The following is a 12963-nucleotide window of genomic DNA, read 5'->3' as shown; positions in this document are numbered from 1 at the left end:
TGCCCAGGGCTCCTCTTTGAGTTTGGAGAAAGTGGGAGGAGCTGAAGGATCCTTGCACATTAGATTTAATATAAATCTAATTCAAGATTTCAGAATGTAATATTTCACATTAGAAACGCGAGATGGAAGCACAGAAAGAATGTCATAAGGATGGTTGATCAGGTATGTACTTATTGAATGGTGGACAGTGCTCAGAGGCTTCTTGTGATCTTGCACCATTTGTGTACTGTACCTGAGTTCTGTAATGACTGAAGTACAATGGATAGTTACTCATTATGTATCATTTATAATTTCAATGAAAAACTATTCCACTGTGGCTAGCCCTACATCCACAGAGGCATCGGTGGAGACAAAGTGTGAAGCTGAGAAACAACATGTTTCGTTTCCCTCAGCTGCTGCCCGTCTTGCTGAACGTTCCCACCCCTGCATTTTCCTTCCAATTTTCCCTATCACAAGACACTCTGTCTTCGTGCCCAGACTGGCAAATTCTGAGATGAGGACCGCCATACCGCTCTAAACTTGTTTCCTCGATGGTGCTATTTTGCTTCACCCGGCTGGCAGCGGCCGTCTATTCAGAGACAACCGCGTCCATTCCCTTCCACGTGGCGTCGAGGGAGTGGGGGTGAGGGGGAGCGCGCGTGCCCGAGTACAGCGCGGCCCTTGGAACAAAACACGCATGCGCACGGTTCCCTCAAAAGCGCGCGCGCGTGGCCGTGCAGAGCACGGCCATCAGAGCAAAACACGCATGCTCACGGGCATTCAGAAGTGCACGTGCTCCGGGGATAGGATTTTCCCAACAGGGTGAGGAATTTTCTCCAGTAATGTGTTGATTTTGTTTTTACCCAAATTCGCTTTTAAACATGCAAAATCTTCTACCTTCTTGCATCGGATTTAGAAAAGAAGAAATTCGTCAGTGTCTGTTCCTCCAACTCGATTTGATTTTGCATTTTGTTTTCAATGCACTCTCTTTGTTTGTGGGTCTACTTGTTTGCTCCAGTTCTTTATATCGTTGCCTAGATTTTTCATTTGTATCTTTTTCTAAGTTAAATTTTAAGTGATGTTTTGATGCAAACTTGTGACAGTGTTTCAAATTTGCATCTTAACCATACCATAGTCACAGTGGGGTTACTTATTTCCTCAGTTAAATACTTAGCACTCACTGTTTCCGAACTATCAACCATCCTTCCTTCCGGCTTTCCCCAATTCACAACACAATTAAATCCTGAAGAGATTGCAGATGCCGGAACCTGCAACAACAAAAGAAATGCTGAAGGAAACCCATGGATCAGCAGTGAGACCCTACACAATGTTACACTTTTTACAGCTCCTATAGGTCTGGCACTGAAATACATCGGAGAATCGTTTTCCTCTTATTATCCCGCTCAATCTCTCAGGTTTTCTTCCACCGGTCTCTTGTATTTAAACAACTTCCCTCAAAAGATAAATAGCAGATCAGCTTTTTGTTAAAATTCAGTACTTTAACCTATCAATGATGTAGGTGGTGTTCACACTTTTAAACTCCAGCTCGAAACCTATTTATTTAAACTTGCTTTTTACTAACATATTTTTGTCTTTTATTTTTAATCTTATTTTTACTTTTACTTAATTTTCATGTTCGCAATTTATCCCATTGTTAATCACTTTGTACTGCATTGCCTGTGTATAAAGATTTCTCGAAATAAAGTTATGTGATGAAGAGGAAACCCTGAAAACTTGTTTACACCTCTATTCGCTCATTTCTGTATTTTTATCAGATGAATTCCTTCCTGATCGGATGAATATAGATTGGAAATATGTAGGTAATTGCCCTTCATTTTTTGTGGTCTAACAGATTCCTATTTTTTCAGATCATGATAACATCAGAATTGTAGCTGGGAGACTCCAACTGATCGGTGATCAGCTAAACAACAACTATGACCGTAATGTGCATTTCATCCCACACGCACTTCATGCCATCAGTGAATTTGTAAGTTTGAAACTTTAAAGCTGTGTTAGTGCCTCCACAAATTATTTTGTTGCATTTGCAATACTTTAGTCCAATCAATCTGGTGTTAAATCAGTGGAAGAACATCACATCACAGAGATACAGAGACAGGTAGATTAACGCTCACAACATGCAGGAAGAACTCAGCAGGTCAGGCAGCCTCAATGGAAACGAATGGACAGTTGATGTTCGGGGTGAGACCCTTCATCAGGACGGGAAACGAAGGGGGAAGAAGCCTGAATAAGAAGTTGGGGAGAGAAGAAGTAATACAATATAGAAGGTAATAGGAGAAGCCTGCCGAGGGAGAAGGTGGGGGGAGGGGGAGATGAAGTAAGAAGTTGGGAGCTTAGAGGTGAAAAGGGTGAAGTGCTGGAGAAGATGGAATCTGATATGAGAGGAGAGTAGACCATGAGAGAAAGGAAAGGAGGAGGTGATAGGTAGCCTAAGAGAAGAGATAGCAAGGAGATAGAGTAGGGAATGGTAGAAGAGGGCGGGGGAGTGGGGTTAAATTACTGTGTTAGAGAAACTGATGTGAACACAGGTAGATTCTTGAACTTTTTCAGAGAGTTTGATGACTGAATTTAATTACCACAGAAACTACAGCACAGAAACAGGCCTTTTGGCCCTTCTTGGCTGTGCCGAACCATTTTCTGCCTAGTCCCACTGACCTGCACACGGACCATATCCCTCCATACACCTCCCATCCATGTATCTGTCCAATTTATTCTTGAATGTTAAAAAAGAACCCGCATTTACCACCTCATCTGGCAGCTCATTCCATACTCCCACCACTCTCTGTGTGAAGAAGCCCCCCCCCCAATGTTCCCTTTAAACTTTTCCCCCCTCACCCTTAACCCATGTCCTCTGGTTTTTTTCTCCCTTTGCCTCAGTGGAAAAAGCCTGCCTGCATTCACTCTATCTATACCCATCATAATTTTATATACCTCTATCAAATCTCCCCTCATTCTTCTATGCTCCAGGGAATAAAGTCCTGACCTATTCAACCTTTCTCTGTAACTGAGTTTCGCAAGTCCTGGCAACATCCTTGTAAACCTTCTCTGCACTCTTTCAACCTTATTTATGTCCTTCCTGTAATTTGGTGACCAAAACTGAACACAATACTCCAGATTCGGCCTCACCAATGCCTTATACAACCTCATCATAACATTCCAGCTCTTATACTCAATACTTTGATTAATAAAGGCCAATGTACCAAAAGCTCTCTTTATGACCCTATCTACCTGTGACGCCACTTTTAGGGAATTTTGTATCTGTATTCCCAGGTCCCTCTGTTCCACTGCACTCCTCAGTGCCTTACCATTAACCCTGTATGTTCTACCTTGGTTTGTCCTTCCAACGTGCAATACCTCACACTTGTCTGTATTAAACTCCATCTGCCATTTTTCAGCCCATTTTTCCAGCTGGTCCAAGTCCCTGTGCAGGCTCTGAAAACCGTCCTCACTGTCTACTACACCTCCAATCTTTGTATCATCAGCAAATTTGATGATCCAATTTACCACATTATCATCCAGATCATTGATATAGATGACAAATAACAATGGACCCAGCACTGATCCCTGTGGCACACCACTAGTCACAGGCCTCCACTCAGAGAAGCAATTCTCTACTACCACTCTTAGGCTTCTTCCCTTGAGCCAATGTCTAATCCAATTTACCACCTCTCCATGTATACCTAGCGACTGAATTTTCCTAACTAACCTCCTATGCGGGACCTTGTCAAAGGCCTTACTGAAATCCATGTAGACAATATCCACTGCCTTCCCTTCATCCACTTTCCTGGTAACCGCCTCGAAAAACTCCAATAGATTGGTCAAACATGACCTACCACGCACAAAGCCATGTTGACTCTCCCTAATAAGTCCCAGTCTATCCAAATGCTTGTAGATTCTGTCTCTTAGTACTCCCTCCAATAACTTACCTACTACCGACGTTAAACTTACTGGCCTATAATTTCCCAGATTACTTTTCGATCCTTTTTTAAACAACGGAACAACATGAGCCACTCTCCAATCCTGCGACACCTCACCTGTACACAGCGACATTTTAAATATTTCTGCCAGGGCCCCTGCAATTTCAACACTAGTCTCCTTCACGGTCCAAGGGAACACCCTGTCAGGTCCCAGGGATTTATCCACTTTAATTTTCCTCAAGACAGCAAGCACCTCCTCCTTTTCAATCTGTACAGTTTCCATGATCTCACTACTTGATTCCCTTAATTCCATAGACTTCATGGTAGTTTCCTTAGTAAATACAGACACAAAAAACCTATTTAAGATCTCCCCCATTTCCTTTGGTTCCGCACATAGCTGACCACTCTGATCTTCAAGAGGACCAATTTTATCCCTTACAATCCGTTTGCTTTTAATATACCTGTAAAAGCTCTTTGGATTATCCTTCACTTTGACTGCCAAGGCAACCTGATGTCTTCTTTTAGCCCTCCTGATTTCTTTCTTAACTATTTTCTTGCACTTCTTATACTCCTCAAGCACCTGATTTACTCCCTGTTTCCTATACATTTCATACAACTCACTCTTCTTCTTTAGCAGAGTTGCAATATCCCTGGAGAACCACGGTTCCTTATTCCTATTCACTTTGCCTTTAATCCTGACAGGAACATACAAACTCTGCGCTCTCAAAATTTCTCCTTTGAAGGCTTCCCACCTACCAATCACATCTTTGCCAGAGAACAACCTGTCCCAATTCACGCCTTTTAGATCCTTTCTCATTTCTTCAAATTTGGCCTTCTTCCAGTTCAGAACCTCAACCCTAGGACAAGATCTATCCTTGTCCATGATCACATTGAAACTAATGGTGTTATGATCACTGGAACCAAAGTACTCCCCTACACAGACTTCCGTCACTTGTCCTAACTCATTTCCTAACAGGAGATCCAATATTGCATCCCCTCCAGTTGGTCCCTCTATATATTGATTTAGAAAACTTTCCTGAACACATTTTACAAACTCTAAACCATCTAGACCCCTTAATAGTATGGGAGTCCCAATCAATATATGGAAAATTAAAATCCCCTACCACCACAACTTTGTTTCCTGCAGTTAAGCTATCTCTCTGCAGATTTGCTCTTCCAATTCTCGTTGACTATTGGGTGTTCTGTAATACAATCCCACTAATGTGGCCATACGTTTCCTGTTTCTCAGCTCCACCCATAAGGACTCAGTAGACAAGCCCTCTAATCTGTCCTGCCTGAGCACTGCTGTAATATTTTCCCTAACAAGCAATTGAGAGGATCTTACAATAACTCGCAGAACTGTTCAATTTGTTTTGCAATGGAGGGAAATGAACCGAAGGGAATAATGGTGCAAAATAAACAACGTAAAAAATATTTATTGATGTAGATATTCTTATGTCTTGCATACTTCATATAAAATGTGCTGATGTCACCAACAGCACTTACTTTCAATAAATGCGAATGATTTTTTCTTTCTCTCCCACTGGTACCACTACCATTTTTCTCATGATATGCTAAATTGTTGGAGCTGAACAGAAAAAGGTAACATTACTGTCACCTGATAGAGGCAATTTCCGCCACGGAGTCCGATTTCCACCTTTGACTATAGTGTATTTCATTGAGACTGCTTTCAGATTGGCTCCACGTGCTCAGCTCCATCATCTATTCCTTTCTGGTGTACAACCATTTCTAGACAAGTGCATGGGCATGATTAAGGTGTCTTCAGTAAAAGTGGATGATTGGCCAAATGGCAAAAGGGATACACGTAATTACAAGAGATTAATGGATAGTTTTGGAATTCGATCCAGAAGGGAAGAGATATTTGTTTGGAGATGGAAATGGATGTAGAAGTACATAATAAATGGTTGGATATGGAAAATTGGTGTGAGTAGCTGGACATTTCTAAGTAAATATCCTGAAGTAAGATAATTTAAAAATACTTTTATCTTTCCTGTCACGTAAGCCAACAATTCCCATTGAAAGAGAAGTGGCTGACAAGAGAAATTAGGGATAGTATCAATTCCAAAGAAGTAGCATACAAATTAGCCAGAGAAAGTGGCTCACCTGAGGACTGGAGAAATTCAGAGTTCAGCAGAGGAGGACAAAGGGCTTAATTAGGAAGGGGAAAAAAGATTATGAGAGAAAACTGGCAGAGAACATAAAAACGGACTGTAAAAGCTTTTATAGATATGTAAAAAGGAAAAGACTGATAAAGACAAATGTAGGTCCCCTGCAAACAGAAACAGGTGAATTGATTATGGGGAGCAAGGACATGGCAGACCAATTGAATAATTACTTTGGTTCTGTCTTCACTAAGGAGGACATAAATAATCTTCCAGAAATAGTAAGGGACAGAGGGTCCAGTGAGATGGAGGAACTGAGCGAAATACATGTTAGTAGGGAAGTGGTGTTAGGTAAATTGAAGGGATTGAAGGCAGATAAATCCCCAGGGCCAGATGGTCTGCATCCCAGAGTGCTTAAGGAAGTAGCCCAAGAAATAGTGGATGCATTAGTGATAATTTTTCAAAACTCGTTAGATTCTGGACTAGTTCCTGAGGATTGGAGGGTGGTTAATGTAACCCCACTTTTTAAAAAAGGAGGGAGAGAGAAACCGGGGAATTATAGGCCGGTTAGCCTAACGTCGGTGGTGGGGAAACTGCTGGAGTCAGTTATCAAGGATGTGATAACAGCACATTTGGAAAGCGGTGAAATGATTGGACAAAGTCAGCATGGATTTGTGAAAGGAAAATCATGTCTGACGAATCTCATAGAATTTTTTGAGGATGTAACTAGTAGAGTGGATAGGGGAGAACCAGTGGATGTGGTATATTTGGATTTTCAAAAGGCTTTTGACAAGGTCCCACACAGGAGATTAGTGTGCAAACTTAAAGCACACGGTATTGGGGGTAAGGTATTGGTGTGGGTGGAGAATTGGTTAGCAGACAGGAAGCAAAGAGTGGGAATAAACGGGACCTTTTCAGAATGGCAGGCGGTGACTAGTGGGGTACCGCAGGGCTCAGTGCTGGGACCCCAGTTGTTTACAATATATATTAATGACTTGGATGAGGGAATTAAATGCAGCATCTCCAAGTTTGCGGATGACACGAAGCTGGGTGGCAGTGTTAGCAGTGAGGAGGATGCTAAGAGGATGCAGGGTGACTTGGATAGATTGGGTGAGTGGGCAAACTCATGGCAGATGCAATTTAATGTGGATAAATGTGAAGTTATCCACTTTGGTGGCAAAAATAGGAAAACAGATTATTATCTGAATGGTGGCCGATTAGGAAAAGGGGAGGTGCAACGAGACCTGGGTGTCATTATACACCAGTCATTGAAAGTGGGCATGCAGGTACAGCAGGCGGTGAAAAAGGCGAACGGTATGCTGGCATTTATAGCGAGAGGATTCGAGTACAGGAGCAGGGAGGTACTACTGCAGTTGTACAAGGCCTTGGTGAGACCACACCTGGAGTATTGTGTGCAGTTTTGGTCCCCTAATCTGAGGAAAGACATCTTTGCCATAGAGGGAGTACAAAGAAGGTTCACCAGATTGATTCCTGGGATGGCAGGTCTTTCATATGAAGAAAGACTGGATGAACTGGGCTTGTACTCGTTGGAATTTAGAAGATTGAGGGGGGATCTGATTGAAACGTATAAGATCCTAAAGGGATTGGACAGGCTAGATGCGGGAAGATTGTTCCCGATGTTGGGGAGGTCCAGAACGAGGGGTCACAGTTTGAGGATAGAGGGGAAGCCTTTTAGAACCGAGATTAGGAAAAACTTCTTCACACAGAGAGTGGTGAATCTGTGGAATTCTCTGCCACAGCAAACTGTTGAGGCCAGTTCATTAGCTATGTTTAAAAGGAAGTTAGATATGGCCCTTGTGGCTACAGGGGTCAGGGGGTATGGAGGGAAGGCTGGGTTCTGAGTTGGATGATCAGCCATGATCATAATAAATGGCGGTGCAGGCTCGAAGGGCCGAATGGCCTACTCCTGCACCTATTTTCTATGTTTCTATGTTTCTATGAAATCAGGAAATGAATAAAGAGAAGTGATTTTCTTTATTAGTGCTGGTCAATCCCAGAATGATCAGACTCCTCATGGAAATAACTGATGAATAGATTGACGGGTGTTCTAGAATCTGTCACCCATTGCATCCTGACTTACAGTAAGTGCCTATAAATCCACCCATTAGGAAAGAAGCAAGAGTAGCTTATTCAGACGCTCATGTTTGTTCCACCATTCAATAAATTCATGCATGATCTTTCACCCTCCCCCCCCGTACTATTATCCTGCATTAACTTCATACCCCTTGATTCCACTAATATCTAAAGATCTATCTAACATAGAGTTACAGAACACCTCAGGACAGGAACAGGTTCTTCTGCTCACCTAGTCCATGCCGAGCTATTATGCTGCTGGACCCACTGACCTGCACCCGGACCACAGTCCTCCGTATCCCTCCCATCCATATACATATTCAAATCGAACCCGCATCCACCACTCACTGGCAGCTCATTCCACTCTCTCACCACCCTCTGAATGAAGAAGTTTCCCCTCAAGTTCCCCTTTAACTTTTCACCTTTCACCCTTAATCCATGACCTCTAGTTGTAGTCTCACCCAACTTTAATGGACAAAGTATTGTGACGCCAAACCAAGCTATCGGACAATTGATGCTAATTGGAGAGATAAGAGAGACAATGGAGAAACATTCAAAATGCTAATAAGAGAGGAGAGAGGGATTAACGGAAAAGAAACACAATTCAGAATATTGACAGACCGGTTACTTTGAACCTGAACTGTTTGAAGTTTGATGGACAGGTGCTACCCCAGCAGGGGGGATAAAAAGAGCAGGTTCGCTAAGGCACGCGACACACCACGAGATAACGAGACCCTGGAAAGAGCAGTGTGCCCCCACAAGTTGGCAGGAGTTTGGAGGTGTGGTTCGCGCGAACCGACCATAGGCTCACAGGGTGTAAAGGTATGATCGGTGGGAACCTGCACCATGTGTCCGCCCTTGCCTGGGTGCCAGGTTCACCTCGGAAGAACGATCGTATCCGGAACGGAGGGGTCACAGTCGGTGACCACAGTGGGATAGAAGACATGAAGGGGTCCGCCCGAAACCAACTGCCAAGACATCAAAGGTCTGCCTGAATCAAAATGCATCCCCCTCCCTCTCTCTCTCTCTCCAACGGCACAACAGCGATTACTGCGAATTGTACTAAGCTGAACTGAACTCTGTGTCACTTAAACAACAGGAATTCTGCAGATGCTGGAAATTCAAGCAACACACATCAAAGTGCTGGTGAACGCAGCAGGCCAGGCAGCATCTCTAGGAAGAGGTCCAGTCGACGTTTCAGGCCGAGACCCTTCGTCAGGACTAACTGAAGGAAGAGTGAGTAAGAGATTCTCTTCCTTCAGTTAGTCCTGACGAAGGGTCTCAGCCTGAAACGTCGACTGTACCTCTTCCTAGAGATGCTGCCTGGCCTGCTGCGTTCACCAGCAACTTTGATGTGTGTTGCTCTGCGTCACTTCAGACTGATCATTTTACCCCTAGACTGCGATAGAGCTTGGTTGATTCCTATTACCCTAGTTCTGTGTGCATGTGTGTATGATCATTGCTAACCTGTTGCATTTATATCCTTACGATTAGAGTACTGTGTTACTTATTTCTTTAATAAAACTTTATTAGGTCCTAGTAATCCAGACTCCAATGAGTGGTCCATTTCTGCTGGTTTGGCAACCCAGTTACGGGGTACGTCACAGTATGCTTGCAATTACCCTATCCATACCCCGCATAATTCTGTATACCTTTATCAAATCTCCCTCATTCTCCTGTGCTGCAGGGAATAAAGTCTAAACCTTTTGAACCTTTTCCTATAACTTAGGTCTTGAGTTTAGGAACTGAGCATCCTCAGCCCTCTGGAGTAGCAAGTTCCAAAGATTCACAATTCACTAAGTGAATACATTCCTTCTTATCTCAATTCTGAAAGACATTAAGACTTTAATCCCTAGTTCTAGATAGTGAACTAAGGACAGCATCAACTCTAGTTATGTACATCCTATTAAGCACCACCACCCCCAGAGGTCTGTATGTTTTGAAGAGATTATTCCTTATTCTTCCAAACTCATATGACTCTAGAAAAACGATAGCTGTTTAAACTCTCTGCATATGATAAACCCACCAATCCAGGAACCAATCTGGTGAATCTTTAATATACCCTTTTAAGCACACCGATCCCAAACAGCCCCACTGATCTTTGCATCCCAAGCTGAAACTGACCAGTTAATTTCTAATCTCTGCAAACCAGTCCTCAATCTTCAAACATCTGTGCCTAAAACATGCACGCCATAAACAGAGTTGGGACAAATAAAGAAATTCTTCATTGGCCCTGAGTTCTCCTTCAGCTGAATCAGCCCACACTTTCTTCCTTCCAGTGTTTAGTTCTTTCCGGTCTTCATTAACAGTGAGAAACCCTGGCACATGTTGGTACTGGGCATTTGTATATGTGACAATGTTTCTGCAGAGTCGAAGGACATTGAAGCTTGTTTATTTAATAAGCTGGCATTTATTTGGTGGAATTGAAATCAATTGTACATACTAACTTTCCATATATCCTTGTGACAGATTCAATCAGAAAATGCCATATTTATTGGCAATGTGATAAGGACTATGCTTGCAGTGACCAGAATGACAGCTGGAATTCAAGCACAGAGATCAGTGTCTGTTGGGAGGATGATGATCAGAGTGGTAATCGTGATTCTGGAAGAGCTGCTTTATACGTAGGACAATTACAACTCCCTGGCATCACTAAATTCTGCAAGATTGCACCTACAAAATGAAGTGAATACTTTTGGAGTACAGCATTTCAATTGAACCGTTGATTTGTAATTAACATGTAGCTGGTTACTCACACAGTGAAAATCCTGGGGAAATCACATGGCATTTTAGGGCAGTGGACTTAGTGATTGTATAGTTGTTGCAGTTTCTGCACTTTTTGTTGAAGCTGAGTGTGCCAATGTTGGTCTTACTATTGCAGTGATATGAGATGCTGTAGTAAGTGACAGCAGGTCGGCCTTGTTGATGTGGAGTTACTGGAGTTTCCACTATACCATTCGGTTGAGCCACAGCAGCAGATTGGATGTTCAGTTTTCTCAATTATTTCCCTGCTGTTGCAGTGGTAAAGATACTGCAAGCACAATGGCAGCGTGCCATCTGAGTCTGTTTCTCAATCCTCCTTAACTAATTACATTGTTAGAAATCATCTAGATTAAGATGGGATTTTTGTGAAATGGCAGTTGTGTTCCAGCAGAGTTATTACGTGACTTCCCTGCCTAATTATACACTGTGTTGTACAGCGATCTGCCTCAACCATAGCACCAAAGTTGCAGAGCGCCCTTCCACTTCAGTTGGCCAGTTGTTTGTAAATGTTCTGCCTCTTGTCTGGTTACATTAATTTCCAAAAGGTTTGCATTAAATTTCTGGGCAGTGTTTGCTCACTGTGTGAACACATAGTTTGCTGAGTTCCCAGGACTACACAAGAATGGGACAACAACCAAAGGGAACAAAAATATTTGAGAAGTTTATTTCAATGAACATTTTGATCAAACAGTATTTTGAGGATTAGAGGATATCAAATTTATTTTAGTTTCACCACACCCTAGTGATCCCTGGAAAAAGGAAGCTTACTTCATTCTAAGATAGTTCAGACTTGGAGTTCAGTTTGCTGTGTTTTATATCCATTTTTAAATATTTAGAAGTGGGAATCTGCCATAGAAAGAGATCAAATTGTCAGTAACATAAAGCATAAGCAATTTATTCTGTTTACTGTTCTTGAATTAGATTCTAGAAGCTGGGCTATCTTGAAAATATGAAAGAATATTCATTTTGTTACCCTGTAGTTTTCTCTTGTATTGAGTCAAATGTGTTCAAAGTGTTAATTAAAATACTGAAATCCTGAAACTGGTTCATTATTTCTTGGCACACAGTACAGAGAAGGAACTGAATTTGACAATTGTGGTCAGTAGTAATTAAGATTATATCAATATAGTAACTAATATTGATGATTATGAGATGAGCAAAGGGTATGCAGTTCACACTGCCTTAATACCCAGGTTAAGAAAAGGATACCAATATCAGTCCCTGATTAAGAAAGTATTCTCCCAGTTGAGAATGTTGTATAACCTTGACTGTAAGCCTTAGAAAATGAAGTACAAGATTATAGTAAATGAAAAAGTCACATCAAAGAATAATATCAGGAAACATCTTATTTTCCTCAGCAGATAGGTGTTAGATGAGTTGGTGGGTAGATGGTTTAACCATCAAGGACGCCCACCATTTCTTCTCGCTACTGCCCAGGAAGGAGGCGCAGGAGCCTTGTCCCACACCACCAGGGTCAGAAACAGTTATTAACCCTCAACCATCAGTCTCCTGAACCACAGGGGTAACTTCAATCACCCCAACACTGAACTGATTCCACAACGTATAGACTCACCTTCAAGGGCTCTACAACTTATGTTTTTGATATTTGTTTATTATTGTTATTACTATTTTCTCTTTGTGTTTGCACAGTTTGTTGTCTCTTGCACATAGGTTGTTTGTCTGGCTCTGTCCTGTGCTGTTCTTTTTTTTTAATACTTTATTTTCAAAATTTTCAAAAAAAAACAATGAAATCAACAAGAACATACCAGCTCAGACATGTACAAAAAAGAAATAAGCAAAAAAAAGGGACATAACATTAGAGGGATGCCTATTGTACAAAGTGTTCAAAAATACTAAACATTAAATCTCAAATGAGGGCCATGAGAAATCAGCTGGGGGGAAATTGCTCATCTGCCCCCGGCCTCGTCCAGGTAGGCAAGAAATGGATCCCAGATAGCCAAAAATGTTTTAATTGAATTGGTTCTCAAGAACCTAAGTTTCTCCATCTGTATGACTGAGATCATATCAGCCATCCATATCTGAATGTAAGGGGGAGAAGGTGATTTCCA

The 12963-nt window shown here is 42.0% G+C and overlaps 1 long non-coding RNA gene across 1 annotated transcript; it reads left to right on the top strand.

Annotated features, from left to right (window-relative positions):
• The first annotated feature begins 723 nt into the window (after nucleotides 1–723).
• LOC134343517 (uncharacterized) lies at nucleotides 724–12311 on the top strand. The gene is made up of 3 exons (XR_010017245.1): nucleotides 724–801; nucleotides 1848–1966; nucleotides 10601–12311. It is a non-coding gene; the product is annotated as an uncharacterized LOC134343517 (long non-coding RNA).
• Nucleotides 12312–12963: the final 652 nt, after the last annotated feature.

Source organism: Mobula hypostoma, chromosome 3, assembly GCF_963921235.1.
Source record: "Mobula hypostoma chromosome 3, sMobHyp1.1, whole genome shotgun sequence".
NCBI classification, from domain to species: Eukaryota; Metazoa; Chordata; class Chondrichthyes; order Myliobatiformes; family Myliobatidae; genus Mobula; species Mobula hypostoma.
This window is presented reverse-complemented; position numbering and strand designations above follow the sequence as displayed.